We start from the raw sequence: 11,854 nt of genomic DNA, 5'->3' as shown, positions 1-11,854 counted from the left end.
CCTGTGTAGTATGCCAGACCCACAGCGTTGAGGGAATTGGGAGGACTGAGTCAACCCCTTGATGAGCTCCAGTTCTGAGGTCCCCATACTGCCTCTGGGCCAGCAGGAGGGGGAGTGACAGGCAAGCAGAGCCCACAGTGGACATTACTGGCATCCCTAACCAGAGGACTGAGGTGAGCCAGAACTAAGTTCCCATGCAAGGTTAGAGGATTACCTCTGGATGGTGTGTGTGTGTGTGTTTGTATTTGGGGGTGGGCAAGTAGGGAAAAGGATGCAGAGGGAAGGAACTGTATACTGAGAATATTACGTCTGTCAAATGCACAGCGTGGATATTTGGCAGATCTAGCCGGCCTCCACTGTCCCTCCAAGGTGCCGGGTTTCTGGCTGAATAGGGGATTTATTTTAGAGGCAAGGATGTGGGCAATCAGATAGGTCATATTTATAGGCCGCTGGGCTGGTGAAAAGACCAGCCAGAATAAACAAGTTCCAGAGGAAACACAGGGACAAGAAACCTAAGAATCTCCCTCATTTTAACCTTCACAGTCACTACAAACTGAATTTCAAACCAGTGGTTACTGCCCTTTTCTGAAAACAGATATTTGTTGCTGAAAGCATGTCCTTTGTGTACAAATACTCTTGTTTAGGCTTGTGTGGATTTGTTTGTGGATGTATGTGTGTCCATCACAAAGAGAGTACAGTACTGCTCAGGACATCTTATCCCATAGGAAACCATGATTAATGACCAGGGCCTTTTCTGCTCTGATAATGGAGGGCTCCCGTTACTGCAGAGGCTTGTGTGGATTGTGAATTTGATAAAGATCTCCTCCATCAGATGGAACGACAATGATATTATATGTAAAAAGTGACTGTAATTGCTGAACACCTGGGCACTTAACCACTTCTCTGCGCCTGGATCTTAACCAGGGTGGCGTGTCCCAACAATGAGACTGTCGCGGGCGGGACTCCGATTGGGTGTCGCCACTTGTCCCATCTATAAGCAGAGAAGCACAAAAAAATCATATCTGTGGTTGAAATGTCAGTAGCTGGCCAGATTACATGGTCATTACTCAAATCTGTCTGTCTTCATCTGGTTTGCTTTGTGCTTCATTCCTTATTGTTTGCCCAAGATACAGTGGATCCAAAACATGATACAGAAGCCATTCAGAGCTTTTAAGTGCTATTCATTACACCCCACTGAAAATACAGTTTATCTTGAGAAGGCGCTTTGTGCTTTTTTTTAAGCATACTTAGGGGAATCTAAGGGGAATATTTTCTACTGTACATAAAAGATCCTGCAAAACACTTCAAGTGAAGTATTTATTGTATACATTTCTTTTAAGCCTGATGGAGAAAGGAAATAGTCATGCCAATAGAAAATACTAGTACTCATAGCAGAGGGGAACATCCGTTGTGGATTTGAGCAAGCATACTAATTTCATGTTCACTGGTATCTCAACTTGCATCCCTTTTTGCTTGTGACAGAGTGGAACATTAGCTCCATATTTTAACTGGAAAATTCATTTGGCATGGTGAGATCTACTAGGAGTTGCCTTTTTCTGAGACACTTCCTCTCTGAACAACACCCGTCTCTGAGGAGAAACAATGGTGTATTGGAAGGGCATGTCAAAAGCGAAGGCTCCTATACTGACAGTAGTGACTGACAGGCCGAGGTGTCAATTTCTCTCCGGGGATCAGCTCTTAAACCACTAAAATGTGTGGTCTGTCTGTCCTATCCAACTGCCCACGACAGATGTAGGAATATCAGTTGATCCACAGGTGTTTTTTTAAATACGGGAATGGGTAATGCTAACGAGATATTGAAGATTGAAGCCTCATATGAGTCAATGGACAATGCTCCTTTATCAAAGTCTGTATTTGAACAAGATTGCGATGTACAAGGACTAGTATAGTACTAACGGAGACAGTTAATGTTTAAAAGAGGGATTGATGGATATTAATCAAGACGTGTAATATAAAGAGGTCTTAGGTGCATACATCATTACAGTCGACATACTGTGACAGTAAATGTTTTTTCCCCTGTGCTTTGGTCCTTGTTTTGGTAATCAACCAAAATTGCATAACTGTGTTGGAAAACGTAACTGCCCCAGTCATTCTGGGATTCACAAAAGCCTTGACATGATATAAAATGACGTTAGAATGCTTTTCTCTGTCCAACACAATGTGTGCTGTGTGGAAACCTGGAACGTGTGATTCTTTCAGAATATCCATCATACAAGCCTTCCTGCTCTCATGGTACCCAGCACTACTAATCTAAAACAGTGCTCTGTGAGGTCATCACCAGAGTGAAAGAATCATTGGTGGAAATAAAGGTGGTGGAATGGGTCAACTGGCTCTATCCGTTCTCTCTGCTGTTAGTTGTAGGGTATCTGGAGAGGTTGTGGCACAACCTGAACAACGCAAAACTTGTTCGCGTTTGATTTAGGGCCTGCTTTTGTAATGATACGGGCCAACGAAAGACTCATGCTTTTATTGGCTGTTTTCTACAGTTTCATTTTTTGACCTACACTGAAAGTCCACAAAAAGTTAATAATTTTAAAATGTTTTCTTTCTTTGAAAACAGTCTACGTCTAGAGAGAGAGAGACTATAGCATAGTGCATGATTTGTGTGGCTCAACCACTGGAATTGTACATTACTTATTTCGGTCTCTCACGTTCTACCATATGAAATCACTCGTGCTAATTCACTGCTATCTGTCAAGTCAATTTTCATCACAGACAAAGCCATTAGACAACGTGACGACTTAAGGTATCCGTTTGGGACACCAGTCCTTAGTCAGTAGGACAGAGCAAACGCCTCGAGAGAAGAAAGGAGGTCTGGGGATCGAGCTGCCGTGCCCAGGCTGTTGTGTGAAGTGTCTGCTGATTGCCAGGCTGTTCGGTGGATGCAGTCGGACAGGGAGGTGAGAGGCAGGTTAATTACTGTACTGAGAGGGGAGGGTGAGATGCCTTACACAGCCCTTTGTGGCCTGCGGTCTTGGATTTCCAGTCAAGGGAGGTGTGAGCAGGGGTGGTGGTGATGATGGCAAAGGTTTAGGCTGCACGGGCCAAGTCCGTCCTCAGGTCACCTCATCGATCATGGGTGACAGGGCGGACACGCCGGTACCAGGTGCAAAACGCACTTGTGCACTCTCATTTTGTACAGTGTTACTGTGCACACACATACACGCTCAGCACACACATACACGCTCAATAGACACTCTACACACTCAATACACACGCATACACACAAATACACACTCAACAGACACACACGTGCACATTCGCCACACACATTTGTGCTTATGTATAGGCATACCAAACCACATGCAATGTAAAAATGTTCATTCTCTTTCACAAACCCACACGCGCAAACGCACATACATGCATACATTTGAGAACCCATGCATAAACATTGAAGTGATCCTCATGGATATTTACATAAGTCCAAACTCAGTAGAATACTATAACTGCCCAGGGAGGTTTGAATCTCTTCATTATTTATCCAATAGACGGGACTGAGGGGGAGAGTTGATTTACAATGTTCTTATGCTGCCCCAACCTCAGGTCTCTATGGCTAGTATCTGAGTGCCAGGTTTGTGTGTCTTGGGACCCCTATGTTGTCATGGCCGTGTCTCAGTTTATTTTTATGCCCCTTGAATATAGTGAAGTGTTTTTAAGAGTTCATTAAGTAAATGAACAGGTGTTTCCTCTCCGTAAGTCTTCATATACAGCTAATGAGCTGACTTAAGTGTGTTCAAATTATTAGGACATTAGGGACGGGAAATGTACAAAACACACAAAGAAATGAAGTGTGTGTATATGTACCCTGCTAACTAATACAATGTTGAGTTTTCACAAGGCTCCCTTTGGAAAATCAGCATGCTTGTTTTAAATGTGTGTGTGTGTGTTTTCAGTCACTAATCATGTCATTAGTGATGAAAACACTTTTAAAGGATGAAGCAAAGTTGGAAATAATTATGTGTTTTTCTTAAATATGCATGGTGACATTTAGGTAATTATCCTTTCAATAGTTTTGGCAATTAAGAGGTAAATAGTTTTGGGGGGGAAATCTGTTCATTTGACCAAATGTTATGGTTTGTCATGTTTTAAAGACTCATTCATGGTGGGCAGAGTTGACAGAATTGTATTGTTATATGGCTCACACAATGTAAAACATTATCAAACTAACTATGTGCTTCTCTGGTATTTCAACGTGTTCATCTTTGCAAAGAGAGGCCTATAACCATCATAGTATGTGAGCAATAATAAAGAGCTCTGTGCATTGTTGTAAATTGTATATTTATTTACATTTTTACCCTGTGCAAGCAAAATATCTATCTTGGAAGACTTAAATATGTAAAGCAGGGATGGGTTTAATGGAATTTTAGACACTAAAGGAAGAAATTATATATTGTTACTGTAAATCAACGAGCACATAACACAAAAAATCCCAAATTTACTTTGAGGGAACATTGGTAACTTTTCCACAAAGTACTAAATTAAAACAAAGGGCCAAATGTCACTGATGAGGAAACAGAGAGCTTTTGGTTGGCACTCCATCTGTGAACAGTAGCCCAATAATTCGCTTCCGTCACAGTCCACGTCACAGTCCACGGCTGTGAAAAAGAGAAACTGTGTTGCGCTCTGGGAGGAATAACCTGATCTGTCTGCTAACAAGGGGAAGTGTGAATATGACAAAGCCTCCCCACCTGACACCCTACCCAACAAACAGCCATCTGTCATCATTATAAGTGGAGTCTGATGTGCCGCACTTAAGAGTCGTCCTGAATCTTTTATGTTCCACAACCAATTAAGCTGGGCCAATTATCTTCTGAATAATTGAGTGAAATTTGGAAACCCAACTCCTTATTCATAAGCTGGTCAGTGATAGTGTTTCATGATCAAGGTTGAGGTGTGTGTGGGGGGGGGGGGGACTAGTTGGAGGTACCCCCTGGAGGATCTATTAAGTTATTAATTCATGTGTATATTTTTATCACTACCAATGTTTTATTTCAGCCTGCTCAGTGTTCAGTGCATTCCTCGTTTTTGCTGCCAACTCTTTAGTTATTCATGTCCTCTGTCCCGGACAATAGGCACCTCTCCATACTCCATAACAGATAATCCCCTCAATGCAAAAGTCACCTGTCTCAGGTGTGTCGAGGGTGAATGTCATCTGAAACATTATCGTTGTTATAGACGGCACAAACAATATTTTCTTCCCCCTTTGTTTGTTTGACAGGACTTAACACCACTTACAGCCTTTTCGACAGCTCCTGGAATTATTTTCCCCTGCGTTCTGTTACCGTGTTTGGAAATTAAATCGAGCAGCAGGGGATTTGATGACACGTAATATTCATTTAAAAGAGTCAACAAAATCTGTCGTATCTGGTGACTAATCCCAAAGCTGGCACTAGGAACAAGGTGTAGGTATTGCCCGTTGGGTGTCCTGTCTCATTATATTTGTGTCACTACTCTCACTAAATCAAATTTAAAAGAGAATTTCCTTAAAAAAGGAATAAATTCCCATCGGGGGGGAAATGTGAACCCGTAGTCTCTAAAATGGTTTCAAACGATGACAAAAGTCTGAGCCCAAGTCATGTAGGGTAAGGGCAGAGAAATGTCTTCCAAACAACTTGGAACATTTACTAAACGTTATGTTGAGTCGGCTAGAAACCCTTTAACAAATTTGCATTCTCAAATCCCTTTATTTGGCACCTAAAATCCATAAAGTCTTCTGACCTTAGTTGATAACACCGGGCTCCGTAAAACAGTTACTGTAGAGTGCATTAAATTCATACAAAATGCATCACTGGGGCAGTAATTTTACCTGGCTTGTCATATTAGGATCTCTCACACAGTGGGTCAACCTGTCTGGCTTCCTTGATTAGCCTATTGACTGGCATCTACCCCGCAGCTGTGAAAAGGGTTTCTGTCTGTGCTAGTGAGCGGCAGGTAGGGTGGGTTAATATTTTATGAGGGACTTGGGATGATCCACAGCTTGGCCTCTCAGAGTGTCTGATACAGGGAACACCCAAACCCTCTGCCATTGTTCTTTCTCTTTCTGGGCCTGCTATTCATAGAGTGAAGGATTGGGTTCTGCACTCCCACTCTGAGAGTTTCACTGGGAGAGAAACACAATGAAGTCAGAATAACAAAGGTAGTCAAGGCCTTCTCAGTATGATCATCTGAGCCCCTCAAATATGATGACCAGGGTGTGTGTGTGTTTTATAGAGATGTTCATTTTAATGTGCTTGTATTTAGTGACCAATTCCAATATCCTCAACTATTACGATAAGTTTGTATATTTGTGAGTTATTTGTTCTCTCTGATTCACAAGTTCAAGACACTTGTGGGCCGAAGTTTAACAACAATCGTTTTTTTTCATACAAAGGCGGTGTGTCTGTACATATCATTAAATATGTGGTAATGTACCTACCTAACAGCAACAATGTTCTGAAAGGAAAGAAATAGGAAAAATACACAGGGATGATGTATAACTGCTGTTGGATTTTTTAGTTTACACGTGTGGTAGAAGAGTGGACCCATTTGCTCCGCAACTTTATGTTCAGTTTATGTTGGCACTTGTTAAACAGATCTAGCTGCGTGTGTTACAGTGGGCATGATAAGGTGAGAAGTTTCACTGTACGCTATCAACTGAGATCATATGTAATGGTGGTAATGTAGTTGACCCCCAAGAGACAGATTAAACATACGGTATCATGTATCTTGCAGGTGTCTCAAACTGGCTTTCTGTTGATTCACTGGGTTTAGTGAAGGACTTAGAGGTGCTCTCTCTTTATACCATCTTTGGCTGAGTGCCTGAAGGAATCAACAGCGCCAGTCTTTTTTAATGACAGTCAGGCAATCTATGAGGGATTTCTGGCAGGTTGGAAAGAAACATTGAAACCGATCCTCCTCTTTTCCTTGTTCTTTCAGATCTTAATCCGTAAACCATCTTAAACCAGGTCCATCTGGTCATTTCACCCCCTCTTCTCTCTCTCTCCCTCCCTCTCTCTCGTTCTGTTTTTTTCTTATCACTTTCTCTTTTTTTCTCTCTCTTTCACTGCCGACAATATTATACCCGAGAGGAACTTCTTACTGGCCTTTTGTTGTCCATAACACTAAACAGATCAGCTCAAAACAAAATGTGATACTCAATATGTGGTTAGTAAACGGCTCAAGGGAGGATGGGTTTACAACTGTAAAAAGAAATTCCAAAAAATCAGTCAATATGTGGAGGGGTTTGAGGGAGGGAATTCATGAGATTTACACTAAATGATAACATTGACACAGAAACCATTAGATGTCATAAGCTGCCCACACACATGCAGCAGCATGTAGCTCGTTTTGAGGTGTCACTTATTTCTCTCGTCTGTTTTTTTTTTCTCCCCCCCCCCCCCCTTCGCCCAGGAAACATGCTAGGAGAGGGCCGCTCTGCTCTCCTCAGCGCCCCAGCAAAGCCACAACACAAACAGCGGCGGCCATATCGGGCCTCAGCTGCCGACATGTCTGCTCAGCGGCGTATTTATTTAAACCTGCCGCTGGTCCTGGCGGTCCCGCGCAGTCCTCGCCGGGGGCCTCCCCAGCTTGTTTGAGAATCCATTCACACCTGCGCATTAAATTACTGACACTAATGTTACTAGTAATGCTTGGACCAGGTCCCATTTTTTTGGAACCTATAAATCGGCAGGAGCTGGGAAATATAGACACGTTGGAGAGAGAAAACAAATCCAATGAAGGACAGATTCAGACTTGATCGAGAGGAGATGTTGTCAGATAAGCATGACCTTGTCTGTCCTTTTATTTTTGTTTTCATATTTTTCATGTTTGTGTCTTGAGAGTACTTTTTTGTTGTTGTAATCGAATATGTTTAGTGCAATAGGGGTATAATAGAATAATATCATATGTCTCCATAAGGCACTTCATATTTACATATCATCATGTTTGGATAGTCAGGGGCTGAGAAATACTTAAATATGAGCGGAGAGTCATATGAGAAAGAACACATGGAATGTTGGTGTAGGACCCCCTTCTCTCCATTCTGTCTCTGTCCAAAGACTGTAAAGCAGAGGATTCAGTCTCTGGAGGGTGGGGTCTGGGGGAGGAGGGGGGCATTGTTTGACTGTTACCTGGTTACCAAGGACTCAATGGCTTTTGAACTTGAGAGGTGTGGAGGCATGAACACCTGTGCAGCCCCCCTCTTGTAAAACGCCTGGATACCTTTCACCTTGTCTCACTCGGCAGCACTCACCGAGGGGCCGAGAAGAAAAGAGAAGGGGGCTCGGAGAAAGGAAAGCATCTGAGAGACGTCTCCTGGCCTGTCACTCAGGGTCAGAGGTGAAAGGTCGGCATGGAGGGGGTATGTCAGGTGTTAAGTGGAGCAGACAGCACTGCGGAGGGGTTGTTTAATGCTTACCTGGCGACCTGCTAACCTGCAGCCAGGTGGGAATACAAAGCAAGGGAGGCTTACTCTGAACTCACACAAACAGGATGGAGCTGAAAAGACTGAGGGGCGAGACAGGGATACAAAATACCAGCAATCCTGTAATCTTGAAACTGCTACTATATTAATGAGTAATAACAGACTAAGTGATAAATACGTATAATAAATATGAGAAGGATAAACCCTGACGGTTCTCATTACTTGCTAAAATCAGTCCCACGTTAAAAAAAAATTATATATACACACACACACAATATAAACCAAATATAGAATAAGGCTGCATTCACGTAGCCTCTTCTCAGGTTTCATAATCCCTTCATGTCCGCTGCGTGAAGCTAGTTTAAAACACAAAGGTGTTACATTCAAAGGTTAATCGTGGCATCATTGCACTAATCTGACGTGTCGCTGATACACGATCGCTTGAGTAAATAATCAGCTTCAATTTAACTAGAGTTAACACGGCAGTGACCATGATCACCAGCCTTACCATGAATAGGTTGCTTGTTCGATAACAGAATGGAACCTGGAACCCTCTAGAACTGATGGTAGCATAAAATAGCGTATTTTGTTGCAGTGTGTCTGTTTTCCTGTATGCAAGCGACACAGAGACAATGCTAATGATGATCTGAGTCGACCAGGCCTGGGGTGTTGGGGGAGAAACCTCTTCACTGGGGTGTATCCTGTCAAAGCCTTTGTTGTAGATGTGGTATTGAGATCCTTGTCTAGCCACTCATTACTTATTGATGCCTCATCACAATGTCTTTTGTTTTGTGGGCACAGCATGGAAACACGTCCAGGTGAGAAGGTAGCACTTCACTCCAAGTGCGTCGTGGTGTGCTAAGGTTGCTGGTGTGACTCCTCTAGCACTGTGCATGTTTTAGAATGGAGTTACAGAAAGACAGACGTTTTTGACAGAACTAACTTGGATTTCTACTGTACATTCATAACATATCATTCAGCGTCCAATCACTTACGATTATACGTACATTGTTCAAACGGGCCTTTATGTTCTCGCCTGTTGGCTAAACCTGTTTTACATATCTATTTGACAAAATTGTAAACAACTGACACTCATCTAGCAGTGGCAGTTAAAATTACTGGCAGGCAGCTGAACAGTTGACTTTTCAATCTCACTGGATTACAGGTGAGTCATATGGTTCAGTTTTAATGTGAAGCCCATTGACATAAATGTTACCAACGATCGGATCTGTTCTCTGGGGTTTTGGCTAAGTGAACATCTTTTGTTCATGTGATTGTGGCCCCTCTCTTTAAGTTCTTCAGATCAGGAAATGGTTAAACAAGGCTAATTACCCAGTATTCCCTGCAGTGTGCGGCCCTGGCATGCCGTCTGTGGTTGAAATGACAGGAGTCATGCCCTCCGGGGTCCACGGATCAATTAGAAGGCCTCTCACAGTTGGCCATTTTGGAAACATTAGACATGCTAAATACAAACATCTCTTTCAATTCTCACTGTGTCCCTTCCCCCCTCTCCGCTCCATTGACTTGATAGAATTGTTTAGATTAATACAGTTGCTTCAGGATTTCACGAAGTGGAAACTAATTTACATTTACTTAAATAAGCTAAACAAATAAAAAAACTGTTTTTAAAACTGAAATATGGAATGCTAGAGATATTATTTAAATCAAAACACACTTAAATGTCAGAGATACTAGGCAGTTTGTAAATAAAACGAGAGAATAAATGACTTAGAAAGGAATATCAAGACATACATAAACAGAGAAGCACTGAATTGTGTACATTTTGACTTCACACACCCTAGTAAAAGTTATTCCATTGAGGCTGTGAGAGCGAGACCTCCCTCGGAGCCCCTTACCCCAGTGGCCATACTCCCCCTGCTGCTGTCCCTGTGTAAACACAGGCCGGGAGGGGCCTAGGGGCTGGCCTTCAGAGCCTGACTGGGTCTTCAGCCACGGCCAGACTGGAATGGATGTGTATATGTATGTGTTGATCATTTTAGTAGATCACGAACATAGTTGAAAATATAAAAGATTAATGATAAAGATTAAATATATGTGATTAAACATTGAGGACATTTTATTGTACAACACATAACAACTAAAGATGAGATGTTTTTATTTATTATGGTTGTAAATCTAATGTTGGATGGAAGAAGAAAAAATCATTGAATATTTGAAAGAAGCACATTCAGGAGAAGTTTCATGAATATTTTAGATTTTGTGAAGATTTGTATGGAAAAGTGTGGGGAGTCTTGTGTCACACCTTCCACAATTATCTTTTATAAGAGCTGTCTTTTGAAGGGGGGGAACAAAAACACTCAAATCTACTCCTCAGCAACGAAATTAACCTGTCATTGCAGTGTCTGCTTAAACCCCACACGCGTACAGACAAAATAGACCATTTTGAGTTCAGAGTTCTGTGTAGATTTCAATTACAATTTAACAGACTGCCTTCTATTGCATGGTGTCTATTTCACGGGCTGAAGTAACAGGTCACAACCTCGTGATCTATAAGTGTCTGACAGGTGCTTGTTAGACATGATTAAAAAACGTACAACCAAACACCGTCCGCCAATACAAAACACACCTGGCAGTCACAAGCTCTAAATCACTGCCCTATTGGACCTGTCTGTGACTCATACTGAGTGGAAATTTAAGCTGACAGACAACATTTCAAATAAATATATTTCTTCTCCTTTTTGTTTTAAGATATTATAGTAATTTATATAATTGTTTGAAACAAGTCCACTTTTCCTAATTCCCACCTGTGTCCTTGACAACAGGGTCACACAGTGCCCTGTCTTGGCAGCTGCTCCAGATGGTGAAGAGAGAAAGGAGGAGCGAAAGAGAAAATAGAAAGAGAGGGCCTACCTCAAGGTCAATTGAGAATAAGAGTTATTTTCCTGCCTCGTGAGTTTGGTTCTATCTGTCCTTTACAGCATAAAACAAGCCAATTCCTTCAGGACAAATGAGTGAGGGTTGGATAGGAGGTAGAGAAGTCCTTACCTGTTTCAAATTGTTTGAAATCCTAATTGAGCAGAGCCCTTGGTAAATCCAGGGGTGTTTAGGACCAGGCCTTATCCAAAGGAGCAAGACAACTATCTCCAGCCATCTTTCTGCAAGAACGGGAGGTAAGTTCAGACACTCGGATGAAGAGTTCTATGAATGCTTAACAAAGAAAGCACACTGAGGTATTGCAAAGCAAAAACTAGCGACATTTGCCGATCGCAAAACATTGGTCAGTTAAATTAAATATTTACTTTGTTTTTAAATACATATGTCAGATTCAAATACGTTTTCTCCTCAAAAAGTCAAACTTTCTGTGCTTGGGAACGTTTTTAAAATGTTGCAGAATATTCTATGCAAGTTTACAATTGACTATTACCTGAGCTAGTAGTACCTGAGTAGTCTGATGATGGTTCTTTAACCAGA

This window comes from Osmerus mordax, chromosome 12 (genome assembly GCF_038355195.1).
Source record: "Osmerus mordax isolate fOsmMor3 chromosome 12, fOsmMor3.pri, whole genome shotgun sequence".
In the NCBI taxonomy this organism is placed as follows: domain Eukaryota; kingdom Metazoa; phylum Chordata; class Actinopteri; order Osmeriformes; family Osmeridae; genus Osmerus; species Osmerus mordax.
This window is presented reverse-complemented; position numbering follows the sequence as displayed.